The sequence below is a fragment of the Lepisosteus platostomus genome, chromosome 9 (assembly GCF_059453375.1).
Source record: "Lepisosteus platostomus isolate fLepPlt1 chromosome 9, fLepPlt1.hap1, whole genome shotgun sequence".
Classification (NCBI taxonomy): Eukaryota; Metazoa; Chordata; class Actinopteri; order Semionotiformes; family Lepisosteidae; genus Lepisosteus; species Lepisosteus platostomus.
Genome location: NC_142619.1, coordinates 46,492,149 through 46,505,315, shown reverse-complemented (window position 1 = coordinate 46,505,315; position 13,167 = coordinate 46,492,149).

Sequence of the window (13,167 nt, the reverse complement as noted above, 5' to 3'; positions counted from 1 at the left end):
TATTGTAAAAATAAATTTCTGTAACTCTGATTCAACGGCTCATCCCAATGAGGGCACCTCCATAGCGCCCTCTATCTCCATAGAGTACTGAAGGGAATTGCTTTAGAAGTTTTGGTCGAAATAGAAGAGTTGCCGCGTAATGTATTGTAATAATCTGGGGTTCACGTGGGTATGCGCCCTCGCCGCTGCCGCCTCAGGTCGGCCCCCCACCAGGAGGGTCCTGGCCTGGCCGGAGAGCCTGCCCCGATGGAGGTCCTTGGCCCACACGGAGAGGCTAGAGGAGGAGCCCACGGAGCAGCCTGGAGGGGCGGTTTGGAGTCGGCGGGACACTCGACTCTTCAGTTGGGGGGCAATGTAGCGCCACGCAGGGCGCTTTAGCCATGTGCACGCAAGGTGGGTGTGTTAGTGAAGGTGCAGCGCTGTAACCCCTGTCCCTGTGTGTGTACCTTTCCCCGGTTTGAGTTAATAAATGTGTTGTTCAACCCCATTCCCCGAGTCCCATGCCTGCTCCATTCCTTGCCGAACCCGAATCCATTACAATATATGTTTCATTAGAATAATATTTGGTAATTATGGCCATGCACATGCTTTGCTTGAAGATTGTGACCGGATATTTTATGTCGACCTTATGACTACAGCCTTCTTTCATTTTGTAATGTATATTCAGACTACGAGAGGGACAGTAAAAGATGCAGAAAGTTACAGAAACATAAAAGCTTTTACTAAAAAGTAAAACAACGCCAAACCAAAAGTCCCCAAAAAGCTTGTTGTCGAAAAAGTATAATATAAGTTGTTTTAGAAATTTAGTTTCGAAATTTAATTTTCTTTAGGAAATGTTTGTGCTCTAGAAAAAAAATCTAATGATTAATTTATACTATAAAATGTTTTTTTTCAAGAATCTTCTATTTTATGTCATATTAAGACAACATATTCTGTCTTTTTACAACAATTTGTATAAAATTAGACGTATTTGTTGCTTGGCTTTAAAAACACGTTTTTTAATGGGGGATTCGGGTTTAATTAGAACTGTCAAAATAATCCCAAACTTGCTGCTATCATAAATTACACAATGATCTCGTCCTCTCCCCAAAACATTCTTGTTCTTTCTTGCTTCTCTGTTTTTCTTTTCTAATTTCTCGTTTAGCAACACAGTTAAATATAAATTTATTACCTATATTGGATGTTTTTAGAACACTTGCTTTAATTTCATAATGCTGTTTTGAAACCGTTTTCACTTTGACAATGTGGTGTAAATATTTTTAGAACATATCACAGAATGCCTTTATTCGAAAGCTCAAATAAAGCGACTATTACATTTTTAGGTGTGAAATTTAAATATTCTCAATAATTAGTCATGACCACTTTAAGGTTATCCGTAAATGAGAAGTAGCCATAAAATATTATTCACTGGCTAACCCTCGGGGGTCGAGGATAATTGTCTTCAATGAACGATAAAGCCTTTGCTGGCCGGCCGAGCAGGATGTCTCGGGAGATAATCAGGGCACGTATCGCGCATAATCATGAGGATAGAAAACATCGTCTGTAATGAATAAAGTGTAGATGCTTTCAGTAAGTGACCAGATGGTGGCACTATCTACTAGCCTTCACACTTTGTAGCTCTGCTCATCCAAAGAGTTGAATTAACGACGTGTTCTTCTGGAGAACCTCCACGTTTCCACTGGTTTTACAGGAGCGTTTCAGTTACCAACTGATTAAAACCCTAAAAGCAGGCGATTCAACTTCTTATCCGAAGAATTATTTAGTTAAAATCCGTGATGGAATTAAAACCACAGGGCTCTATGTCCAAGGACTGAAGCTGTCAGTCTAGAAAGTCAAGAATAATATCGGCTGTATAACCCAAGAGCTCACCCAACTGTTTCTTGAAGAATCTCAAGGTACTGACTTCAAGAACATGAACTGCCAGCTTTGTGCAAGGAGTTGCCCCCAGTTCTCCGTGCTAAAACACACTTCTGCATAACTTTAAAATGTTCCTTAGGGTCAGAGTTGCGGTGCTGAGCATAAAGTAATTATATTAGGCTCACCCTGCCCATACCTTTGAAGATTTTTAATGGTGATGTGCAGTTCTCTAATCATTTCTGTTAATCACTGTTCAAGACTGAAGAGAAAAGTTACAGCTCAAAATCATTTTTCTGCTGTGGTAAGAAATGTTTCCCTTGTGATAGACTGGCATCCTGTCCAGGGTGTATCCCACCCAGACTGGCATCCTGTCCAGCTGTATCCCACCTTGCGCCTGTTGCTTGCCAGGATCAGCTCCGGCTCCCCCACAACCCTAAAATGGATACAGCTGTTCGAAAATGGATGGTGGATAAAAAAATATTTTTTTTATCCATCCATTATTTATCCACACACCTGAAGAAGGCTCCATGGCTGAAACATTGTGTTTTCTTTCTTCTCTTTTCAGCATACAATAAACCTATTGCTTGTTCCTAAAAAAAAAATATTTTACTCCAGGTAGGTTAATTGAGTTCATGTGCACTATATAAAGCAGGAAATTCAAATGTAACACGAACCCCATCAGAGATGTATGTTTTTGGCCCCTACCCCCACAGTACAGCTCTGAAATTTGTAAAAATATTTATCAACCAACTGTACATCTGGAGATTTTCTTACAGACATTACTTTTCTTTTTAGAGGAAATGGCACATGAGAACAGATGCTACAACTCAGCTAACTACCTCCTTGATAAGTAAGGAAAGCATCTATGTAAAAAATGCACTGTGACGAAAAAGAATGGTACCTCTCTGGCGTCCGTAGCAAAAAAACAGCTTCGTTTGGCTGTAGTCTAAAGTTTATATAAATCTAACAGGGTATAAAAGGAGCACTCATTTTTTCTCAGATGATAAGTTTTACGCAGTCTTATAAGGAAGGATGAATAGGTTTAGTTAGACTATCATCATCAGTAAGATTTCCAGGCACATCTGGCAGAGCCAGAGGAACTGTAACTACTGTAGACACGGACCTGATTTTAGCCACCCAGTTTGGAACAGCCAATTCCATCTTTGCTCACACAGGCTCTTCCAGCCTGCCCACGCATTACACCATTCATCTTTGAGCACGCTGCAGTGAGGAGCAGGAGGCCCAGTGCTCATGGGAGGAATGGCTGGCCTTGATGATGTCAGAGAGCTGGCAGACCTCAGTGTCACGGGAGCCGGGCCAGACTCCCGTGAAATGCGTTGTTAAAGACCCTATGCGTGACGGAATACTCCGGAGTTCATTGATCCAAGGGTGTCACCCAGCTGTTTCTTGAAACAAGCCAGGGTTTCAGCTTTAACAGCATGACTGGTTAGCTTGTTCCAGTCTCCCACAGCTCTTTGGGTAAAGACGTGCCTCCTGTTCTACCTTTTAAGTGCACTTTTTCTTGTTTTCCATGTGTGCCCTCCACCTCGCATTTAATCGTTCATCGTTCGCTATGGAAACGTTGCCGACAAGGAAGGGCAAAAGACAAAGCTGTCAAAGACAGAGGCACAGAGGAATCTGTGAGGAGACGCTGCGGCCTGCGTGAAAATGTATTCCTTCTGGAAAAAGAGGTCGGTGGAGCTGGTACCAGAGAGGTGTGGTAACAAGATTGTGGCGGAAGATTGTGTGAAATATTCTGTCTGGTCGGGTGCAGCCTCCTGTTCAGTTCCAATGAAGGGCATGATTCTGCTTGTGCGTGTCTGGCACTGGCAGACTGGCAGCTGGCAGACTGGCAGCTGGCATGCGAAGTAGCAGTTTCCTCATGTTCCAGTATAACGCACGGGCAGCCTCCCCACTATGGGAGCCAGTGAACCATAGTGAGGTGATCGTGGAGTAATAATTTAAGTGGGTGTGGAGAGTTCAGTGTCCTACATATCTCCCTGCTTAGCTCAGCAAAGAGTGGGATTGAACGTGAAATATTTGGTCAAATTATAGAAAAAATAATAATTAAACAGCCCACAAATATTTAATCAGCTGGTCTTGTAGCACATCGCTGCATCCTGATTTATTATCAGAAAGGAATCTTGAAACCCAGGATTTTTTTTAGAACTTGTGTCAAGGTATTTTTCCAGTATGTTTCTCATTAAGCTCATGGGTTGTTTCATTTGTTTTCAGTAAAACGGGCTTTCCTATTTGTTATTTTTACCTACATGATTTAAGGGGGTCCAGTTAAATTTGATAACTCGCTGTCAGATACTTTCAGAGCAATCATGATAGAAATGCTCAAAACAGCTCAAATGTAATATTTTAAATAACTCTGGTTGAAGCTGAAAAAACAGACAACCATGCCACTTTCATGTTTTAAACATGTTGTTTCCAGTAAAAAAATACTCCTCTTTAATCTTTATTATCGGACAAATGGTCCTTGCACTTGTAATTTGGTTTGTTTTTAATTGTCCTTCCTCTTTTTCAAGCAATGTTCCGTCTAAGGGTGAAATATCTTTGCAAAAATAGTTTTTAGTTATTATTTTATTTTCAGGACCATCTGTGGTATTTGTCAAAGAAACATAAACTTACATGCTTTTGGTGTTATACATAAACAGCTAAGACTTCAGAGATGGCCTTGTTAATTTTCAAAACAAGAAATGTAAACTATAAACCTGTTATCCTGAGTATGTTTCTGCAATAAATACAACAAGATTTGATGTAAATATTTATCAACATAAAACACTTCAAAGAGTACAAGAGTACATTTAAAAATAATTTAAGAAATGAAAGCATTATTCAGCATTACGTAGCAAATTGTTGCTGTTGGTTGGAAACAGCCTGTGTGATTAAAATCGCAAACTCTTTGTTCCACAATTGCACTAATAAATTATACTTCACTGCAGTTTAAAATTGAAGCGATATTCTTGGCACCTTGGCGCAGTTTAATCGTCAGATGACATAATTAGTTTCTAATTACTTTTCATGCACAAAACAGTTCAGAGATGTAATCCTGGACAATACAAAGGTTCTTTGAAGTGATTCATGTACATTGAAATGATTTATGATAGAAGACAAGAGCTCTTGCCCAAACGTGATACTGACAACATTTAAACAGTATACAATATGACTTTTGTAAATTATATGATGAAAAGTTAATGGGAACAATTGAGGAAGAGTTTCCTAAGTCAAGAATGTGCATGTATTTGATTTGTTACAACACACCAAAACTTTAGGTATTATATTAGATAGCATAAGTATTAGATTAATGTTTTGGCCATTATACATATTATGATCTTCTTTAAGGGAATGTGCATTGATACCTATATGAATTCCTTTTTATTTATGTTAGCAGGAATTGAGGATTTTGACTCAAGGTACAGTATGGTTTGGTGATCAAATAGCATAAATATACAGTACACAGTATCGACTTGAAAAAAAGCCTTTTATAGACATACTTCCAAAAACTCCATAGCTTCATAATTCCGTGGAATTACATTTTGCTAACAACTTGGCATGTTGCTAAAGAAAATATGTTGTAAGAACTGTTGTTATGAAACATTTTTTCAAGTTGTAAATCCCCTTTGTCAAGATCACCTAGCCTAAGGGAAGTAACTCCTGTGGGCAAGAATTCTTTTTTTTTTTAAGAGGCGTTGCTGAATAATTTTGTCTTTCACTAAGAAATTCAGAAATTTCATTATGAAATACTTTTTGACTCCAAGTGAGTTTTATTTAGAGCACCGTTATCAAATGTTACGGGCTGTGTGATAAGTGGATGATGGGATATGGACTTCCAGGGGGGCTGCACCAGCATAGCTGGAGACCACTGTCAGGCCCTGCGGTCCTGCTAGAACACTGAGGTCTGGATTCTCAGACTGCCAGGCAATGCCAACACTGAGGGGTCACAAGTTTTAGACCCAGCTCTTCTCTGTGCTGCCCCCTGGTGGTGGAACCTCTGAGCTGCAACGGTCAGAAACACACATTCACCAGTCTATAAGATCATTTTATTGACAATATACAATTTCTTGTATTAGGAATTTGTCATTTTGCATACCCCAACTTGCTCTCCATGAGACACACACAGACAGGGAGAGAAGCTTGGGGTCAGAGTGCGGGGTCAGCCCTTTATACAGCGCTCCTGGAGCAGTTGGAGTTAAGGGCTTTGCTCAGGGGCTCAACGGAGTAGGATTCCTCTGCCAGCCGCAGGATACGAACTGGCAACCGTCCAACCATAGGTGCAGATTCTTAGCCACAGAGCCACCGCACCGCCCCTCCAGAACATTGAATATTGCTCAAGACACACATAACCGCAGACAACCAGGATGATCATCAATTACTGATTCTGCCCTTATGTTACTGCTTCATGACTGTCAAGCAGAACTGGAACTCCTTAGTACAGTGTAGCATCCACACACTAAATTAACACTGGGGGCACTGTGGTTTGTGGTTTTAATGTCATTTTATGCTGATGTTCTTTGCACCCTCTTGCCTCTTGACTGAATGCTGGGAACTCCTGCGGTAAAATATAACTGCACATCTTATCTTGTCTTTACTGTAACGTACGCTGGGAGGAGCCATGTATGATATGATCTTGTGTAACAGGGCTCACGCAGAGACCTAATGACAGAAGTGGCATTACTTTCTTCTGGCTGTGGCGGAGGACCTGCTCCTGTGGCACAGTGGATTTCTCTGCCGCCTGTTCTGGGACTACGGGCAACGGTGGCCAGGTCCCGGAAGGGGCAAAGCAGAGCCACATGAGTCCCTGGCGTAGTGCGTAGTTTCTCCTGTGATAGAGGACCTGGTCATCTGGCAGGTTCGGAATTATCCGTTGACTAGGGAGTGGTGCTTTGTGTGCTCGGAGATTGAAAGTAGCCAGCAACGAATCTTGGCAGGATTCCAACGGCACTGAACATGAAGAACCACCATCATGTGAAGAGCATTGGTAGTGCATCTCTGTCATGCATTGTAGTATTGCTGTGCCACACTAGTGAGGACACCTTCTATGGTGCTGCGGTAAAAGTTCATGAGATACTGCCTCCCCATACCACATTTCTTTAAACACTCTATAGGTTGTCATCTGAATATGTGCACAACTGACTCAGCCTCATCAAACAAAGAATTAAATAAAAAAATAACAAAGAACTAGGTTTCCTTTGTGCCAGACAGGTGAACTTTTGTAGGTTGAGGCAATGCCCAGTATGAAGAATAAGCACCAGCATCTGAAGAACCAGTAAGAGAGATATTCAGTGTCTTTGTTTTTTATTGCCTTCTCCAGATCTATGCCTTTGTTCAGCTTTATGCCTGAGTTGATTTGAAAGCTCCTTGATCTCCACGGTTGATTCTTTGCTTGAGATTCTCTACATGACCGAGGGACCTTACAGAGAAAAGGTGTAATTTTTCTGAAATCATGTGAACAATTGTTCTTGCACATAGACAGAGGTCATTCAACTGCTTGGATGACTTCTCAAAGTAATTTTGAGCATTTTCAACAAATTTTGTTTTGACATAGGAAAAGGGAGCAATCAACTTATTTAAGTCTGGAGTTTTCTTTGTAGTTTAGCTGATTGTAAACTTCTTTTCATCCATAAAAGTGTTCAGTTTGAGCATTGGAGTTTTGATTAAAATATTCACTTTAACTAATTTTTATAAATAATTTGTAATTAAACAAAATGGTACATTGTTAGTGATGGATAAATACGTTCACAAGCACTTGTGTGGCATGCAATTTCTAGTAAGGCCTAGTGATAAGAATCATTTATTGTATTATTTATTAAGCAATTATGATGTATTGGAGATTATCTTCACATCTATTCTCTTTTGACACTGGAATGTGTCTACTCAATATGCCCAAAGTTATTTTGAAAAAGTCACTTTCTGGTGTTATTTCTTTGGGAATGAAGAAGGGGGTTGTTTTAGCAAAGATCAAGGAGGCGGTTTTCTGAAAAATGTTGAATATAATTCAGTATGATGGACTGATTATTCTCCATGGCAAAAACAAAACATAGTTGCATAAACTGCAAAACAATGAAAATCCAGTGCAACTAGTTTTCCATCACATTCAAAGATAATAGGAGTAACTTAACATTAAAGTGTAATATTTAAATAATTTAAATATACCGTAGCTTCTTTACAAGCTTGCATTGCATAATGATACTGTGGACTGTTAACCTATGGGATCCCCAGAGGTTTCTTTTTCCCTAGGGGGAGTTTTTGTTTTGCTCTTCTGTGTGCCCACATGATCAACTGTTGATATATTTTAAACATTTATATCATATATAAACTGGTAAAGTGCTCTGTGGAAAACTGTTGCAAAGGGTGATATAGCAAATAAAAAGACTAAATGATTCAGTATGCACTTCAGTATTCATACAATTATATATTTTTTTTCTACAAACAACAATTACAAAATTATCCATTTGAAGCCAATTTATTCAAAGGTTCTAAGTTATTCAAAGATCAATCGTTTCAAAAATATTATATGAATAGCTACTGTATAATGAGAACTATACCACGATCTAGGAAATAAATGTTAATAAAATGAATTTTTGGTTTCATGAAACTGAATTAAACTACTGCACACGAGCGTTTTGCTGATTTTGGCACAACAGTTTATAATTGAGTTGTATATTGACACCAGAACAAGTACGACATTAACAGATGTGTGCTGAAGGGATGTGGGAGTATGGAAAAAAACTATCCAGACATGTTGTTGAAGCCAGAACCCTGGCTTCTCCCAGGAAGCATCTGGATCAGATCCTCACATCAATTAATTACTGTCTTAATTACTGACCAAATGGGTTAGATGAGAATGGCTGAATGACCTCCTCTTGTTTGTAACCCTTCATATGTATTTATGCCTGACGGCAAGTATTTTCTCATACAAGTGAATATTATACACTACATTGAAAAACCTGATAAGTGAGCTCTGCATGCATATTTCCTCTGACAATCAGAAGCACATTATTATGACTCCTGCCTGGTAGACTCTTATTAATTTTGCTGATGCTTTTATCAAAATACACATACCGATTTCTACAGCTTGGCATTTTACTGAAGCAATCTGATTGAAGTATCTTGCACAGGGATTCAGCAGTAGTGCCCCATCTGAGATCTGATCCCACACACATGCGGTTCTGAGCCCAGGACCCTAAGCACATGGCACCAAGCGATCTGTTTCAAAGCCCATTGAAGTGCTATTCTTTGATCCTTTCCTTGTCATTGAATACCGAAATGTCGACTGGATATCAGGTTACCACAGAACCATCCAATGTCTGGCAGAAAACAGGCAGAGAATGACAGAAATGATTGTACAGGCGCATACCGACGTTTTCCATTCCCTGAAATTAGAGACATTTCGTTTTTGACTTTGTATTTTTCTGTTGTTGTCATGCCCATTGCCAAAGTGGACCTTTCTTTATTCCAAGCAAACTGTCTGCTTTCAGATATCCAAAAACAAATAATTGTATGTAGATTCACCATTACATTTGTCCAGGTTTAGCCTTTCTGTGTGTAAAGCATTGACAGGGACTGACCATACAATTCCTCCTGGTTTGTGATTAGACTAGGGGCTTTGTTAATACACATTCCTGTTCAGTGCACAAAGTATTTTGTACGATAGAATAATAAATGCCACAAAGTAGTTTTCCACTCATAAATGGATAGTCACCAACATCTGGCATTGCAAGCACTGCTCAGATGCATTGCAGACAATTGGTCTCTCAGCCTTGTGTAGTTTCAGCAAAGTGCTGGGATATTTTTTAATCACTGTAGTCTCATTGTGCATTCATAAATCAGAGCCAGAAAGTACAAAGCAGGTATTAACTCTGTTTATCTTCAGAGATGGGAAAAATAACATTCCTCCTGCACCTGTTGCCTCTGGAAAGCAAGGGACTAGAGCAAGTATTGACATGGGAGCCATTTGTACTGCTGCTCCCAGTGCCAGCATTCCATTTTTGACCTTTCACCCCTGTGTCAGTGCCGAAGTGCTAATTATTCTAAGGGAAGGCATTCCAGTTGCCCACACTTCCCAGAATGCTCTGTCTGCTTGGCCATTGTTCTATTGTAGCACATAAACACAGATTCATTAATGAAGAGCCTCAATGCGTGTAGGAAATATTATCTTTTAAAGGCTTTTGTCTTTAATGTGCTGAAATAAGAATATTCCAAGTTATGATTGTAGTCTCATATGATACTATGTGATTCCTCTCACACACAGTGGATTTTATCTTTGATGTGGTTGCAGTGTAAAGATAAGAATCTGAACTATTCCCATTCCAGAGGTATTAAATACGTGCAATAACATTTTTTTCCAGGGAAAATATCAGTCCGTCTGTCAAAACACATTGCTCCGGTGCAAACGAGCTCTTGTACGTTTTGATAGAAGAAAAGGCTCACTGATGTTATGAAAGTTAACTTGCACCACCCAAAATGCCCAAGTAGCAACCTGCTCTCACGCACAGTTTGTTTACAGTATATTAGTTTTACTTCAGTTTGTGTGAGTTAGGTGTTAGAGACTTGTGTGAATAAAGGTTTTAACAAAAGAAATAAAACTTTCAAAAATTTTTTGGAAAGAGTACTTTGATCATGAAGACGATGGTATCAAGGAATAATAAAAGATTACCCTACTACAGGATACATATATAATGAATATTCTGCATATAGTAATTTAATTTGATATCTTCAATATCCTTTGGACAATATCCTTATGCTATAAGTTTTTCAGGAGGCAAAGAAAAATGTAAATGTCACAACAATAATGTTTTCTACTCTACTGCACACCAATCTAATTTTTAGTTGGTTTTTAAGATTTAACCTGTAGGACTGCATTTGTACACATCATGGGCACTTCCAAAAAGTAAACAAAAACATCAGTATGATACATATCTAAACAAAAATGAGCTTAAATGAGTCTGTGATAGCCTGTAATTTCTGTAGAAATTGATGTTTGTGAGGGTAGCAATGGTGTATGTGTTACACTGTGTTACAAAACAGCTTCACATGATCGACTAGCTAGAACGTAAACAGCTGGAAGACGTCTTAAGTAACTTGCCCAAATTATGTGTAACAGGTTCTTTTGATACCAGGGTATTCAAAATGGTCCAGACTCACTTTTTCTTTTTAAATCACATTTGGTTTCAGTGTGAAGCCTTACTATAGCCCTGGGAAACTACCCTCACCCACCTACTCCAAACAGTTTAAAATATTCAGTTACTAGGCAACAGTTTCTTTACTGGCCTGGGGAGAGCAAACAGAAGTGTATTCTAAAATAATTTATTTTGTCCTTTATTATTATATGTGGGACATGGCTCAGCAAAGGTAACTGCTGATCTGGATGGCAAGAGGTCAAAGAATGAACACAAAAATGTTTAGGCCCTAGCCTCCTCTGTCCCCCTCTACCAGGTGCTGATGGGAAGGGCTGATGTACAGAGATTGTATATGGCCAATATAGTGATCTTATCTTATACAGATGGGTGCCAGTTGTATGGGAGTAGCTGATATCTCTGTCTGTGCACAACACTGATGGTTGGATTCTGGTGTCTTTTGGATTGCAGTGTCATCAAAGCTCGCTGAGATACCTGTCTGAAACAAAAACTGGGCATTACAGTACTTAAAATATGCATTCCTAATCTAAACAGATTTATCTGGATAATGATTTGCACATACTCTTCAGGCTGAGTCCTGAAAATAAAAGTTGACACTGTTTCATTGGACAATCGCATTAAGTATGTTTCTTTCAGGTGAAAGACACACGATTCATCTGTCTAATCTTGCTGCAGAGTAATAAAAACTGAGTCTGTCTCCTTTTGTAACATGCAGCACTTTGTAATAGAGTATGAAAGTGCTTTTTCAGAGCTTAAAATACAGGAAAAGTATTGCTTGGATTTTATTAAATTCAAGGTAAGAGAAATGTGCTCCATTGGCTAAGATAATAAGAAAAGTGGAATATTCTGTGATACACAAAAATGAATTATTACAAAGTTATGCTAAAGTGAAAATATCATGCTTAGAAAGATTGCTTACATGTTACCTTCATGGAACACAGATATCTGAGTAACATAAAATGTAAATAAAAGAAACATCTAAGGCCAGGCTTATGCTTCATTTTCAAAATAAAAACATTACATTCCCTTTCTGTCCTGACTAAGTGGTGTTTAAAATACTTGTAGTGGCCGGACATAAGGGCATCTTAGTGGAGCTCTTGTTCAGTGTAAGTGATCTGTTCATTAGTTTCTCTTCAGATGTTTATGTAATAATACACAAATCTTCACAGATTAAAGTAGCCTATGGCTCAAATAGTAACAGTGAGCCCTCTCACGCACAGCACACATAAATCTCTCTCCTGATGATATGCAGGTCTGGAAAAATGCCCACGCCTGATCCACTTTTATACCTTGTTACTGGAGCACAAACTGGGCTGTCCTCAGCCTGCTCAGATAGATCTGATTTGCAAAGGTGTTCACTGTCTAATACATTTGTTTTTCCCTGCAAAATTCCTTGGACAGCTAGAAAATTAATGACTTGTTCTTACATGATATTAGAAAAAGGTAGACAAACCAGATATTTTCTTTCGGGGGTTTTTTGTGGTCTTTGAACATTGAAACAAATATCTACGTCCGCCTGACATAAAGTGTCAGGGGGTAGTGTAGAGTATCGGGGGGGATTTTTTAAAATTTATATTTTTTGCTGCACATAGACCACTGAAGATTAAAATCAGACAGATTGAAGGTTAACGTATTTATCATTTACAAATGCGCATAATTAAAGGGCATTTGTATTATGAATGTAAAGCATTATGCAAAACATCATCTCTCCATTACAGTACTACAAATATGCATCCCTAATCTAAACAGAATTATTTGGATAAATATTGCTTCGGCAATCAATTATTTGCATGTACTCTTCAGGCTTTTGTTTCATGGACAATTGCATTAAGAATCTTCCTTTCATGTGTAGCCAATCCAAACTGCATTGTTGGTATATAATATGAAAGAAAACACCAAATGGAATCATTATATTGTCTTTGTGGAATACCCTCCTCTGCAGTATGACATAGTATAAATGTGTAACAGCTGCCATTGCACATGATTATAAACACTATAAAAGATCAACTCAGATAAAGATCACCTCGCTGTTAGCATACTGCAGCAGTATTTCCTATGGTCAAAGACACAAAAGATAGACAGCGGTTATAAACAGGGAGAGTCCAGATGAAGAAAACAATGTAAGAATGAATTGCAAGTCAGTCAAGTGAGATACTATGAACAT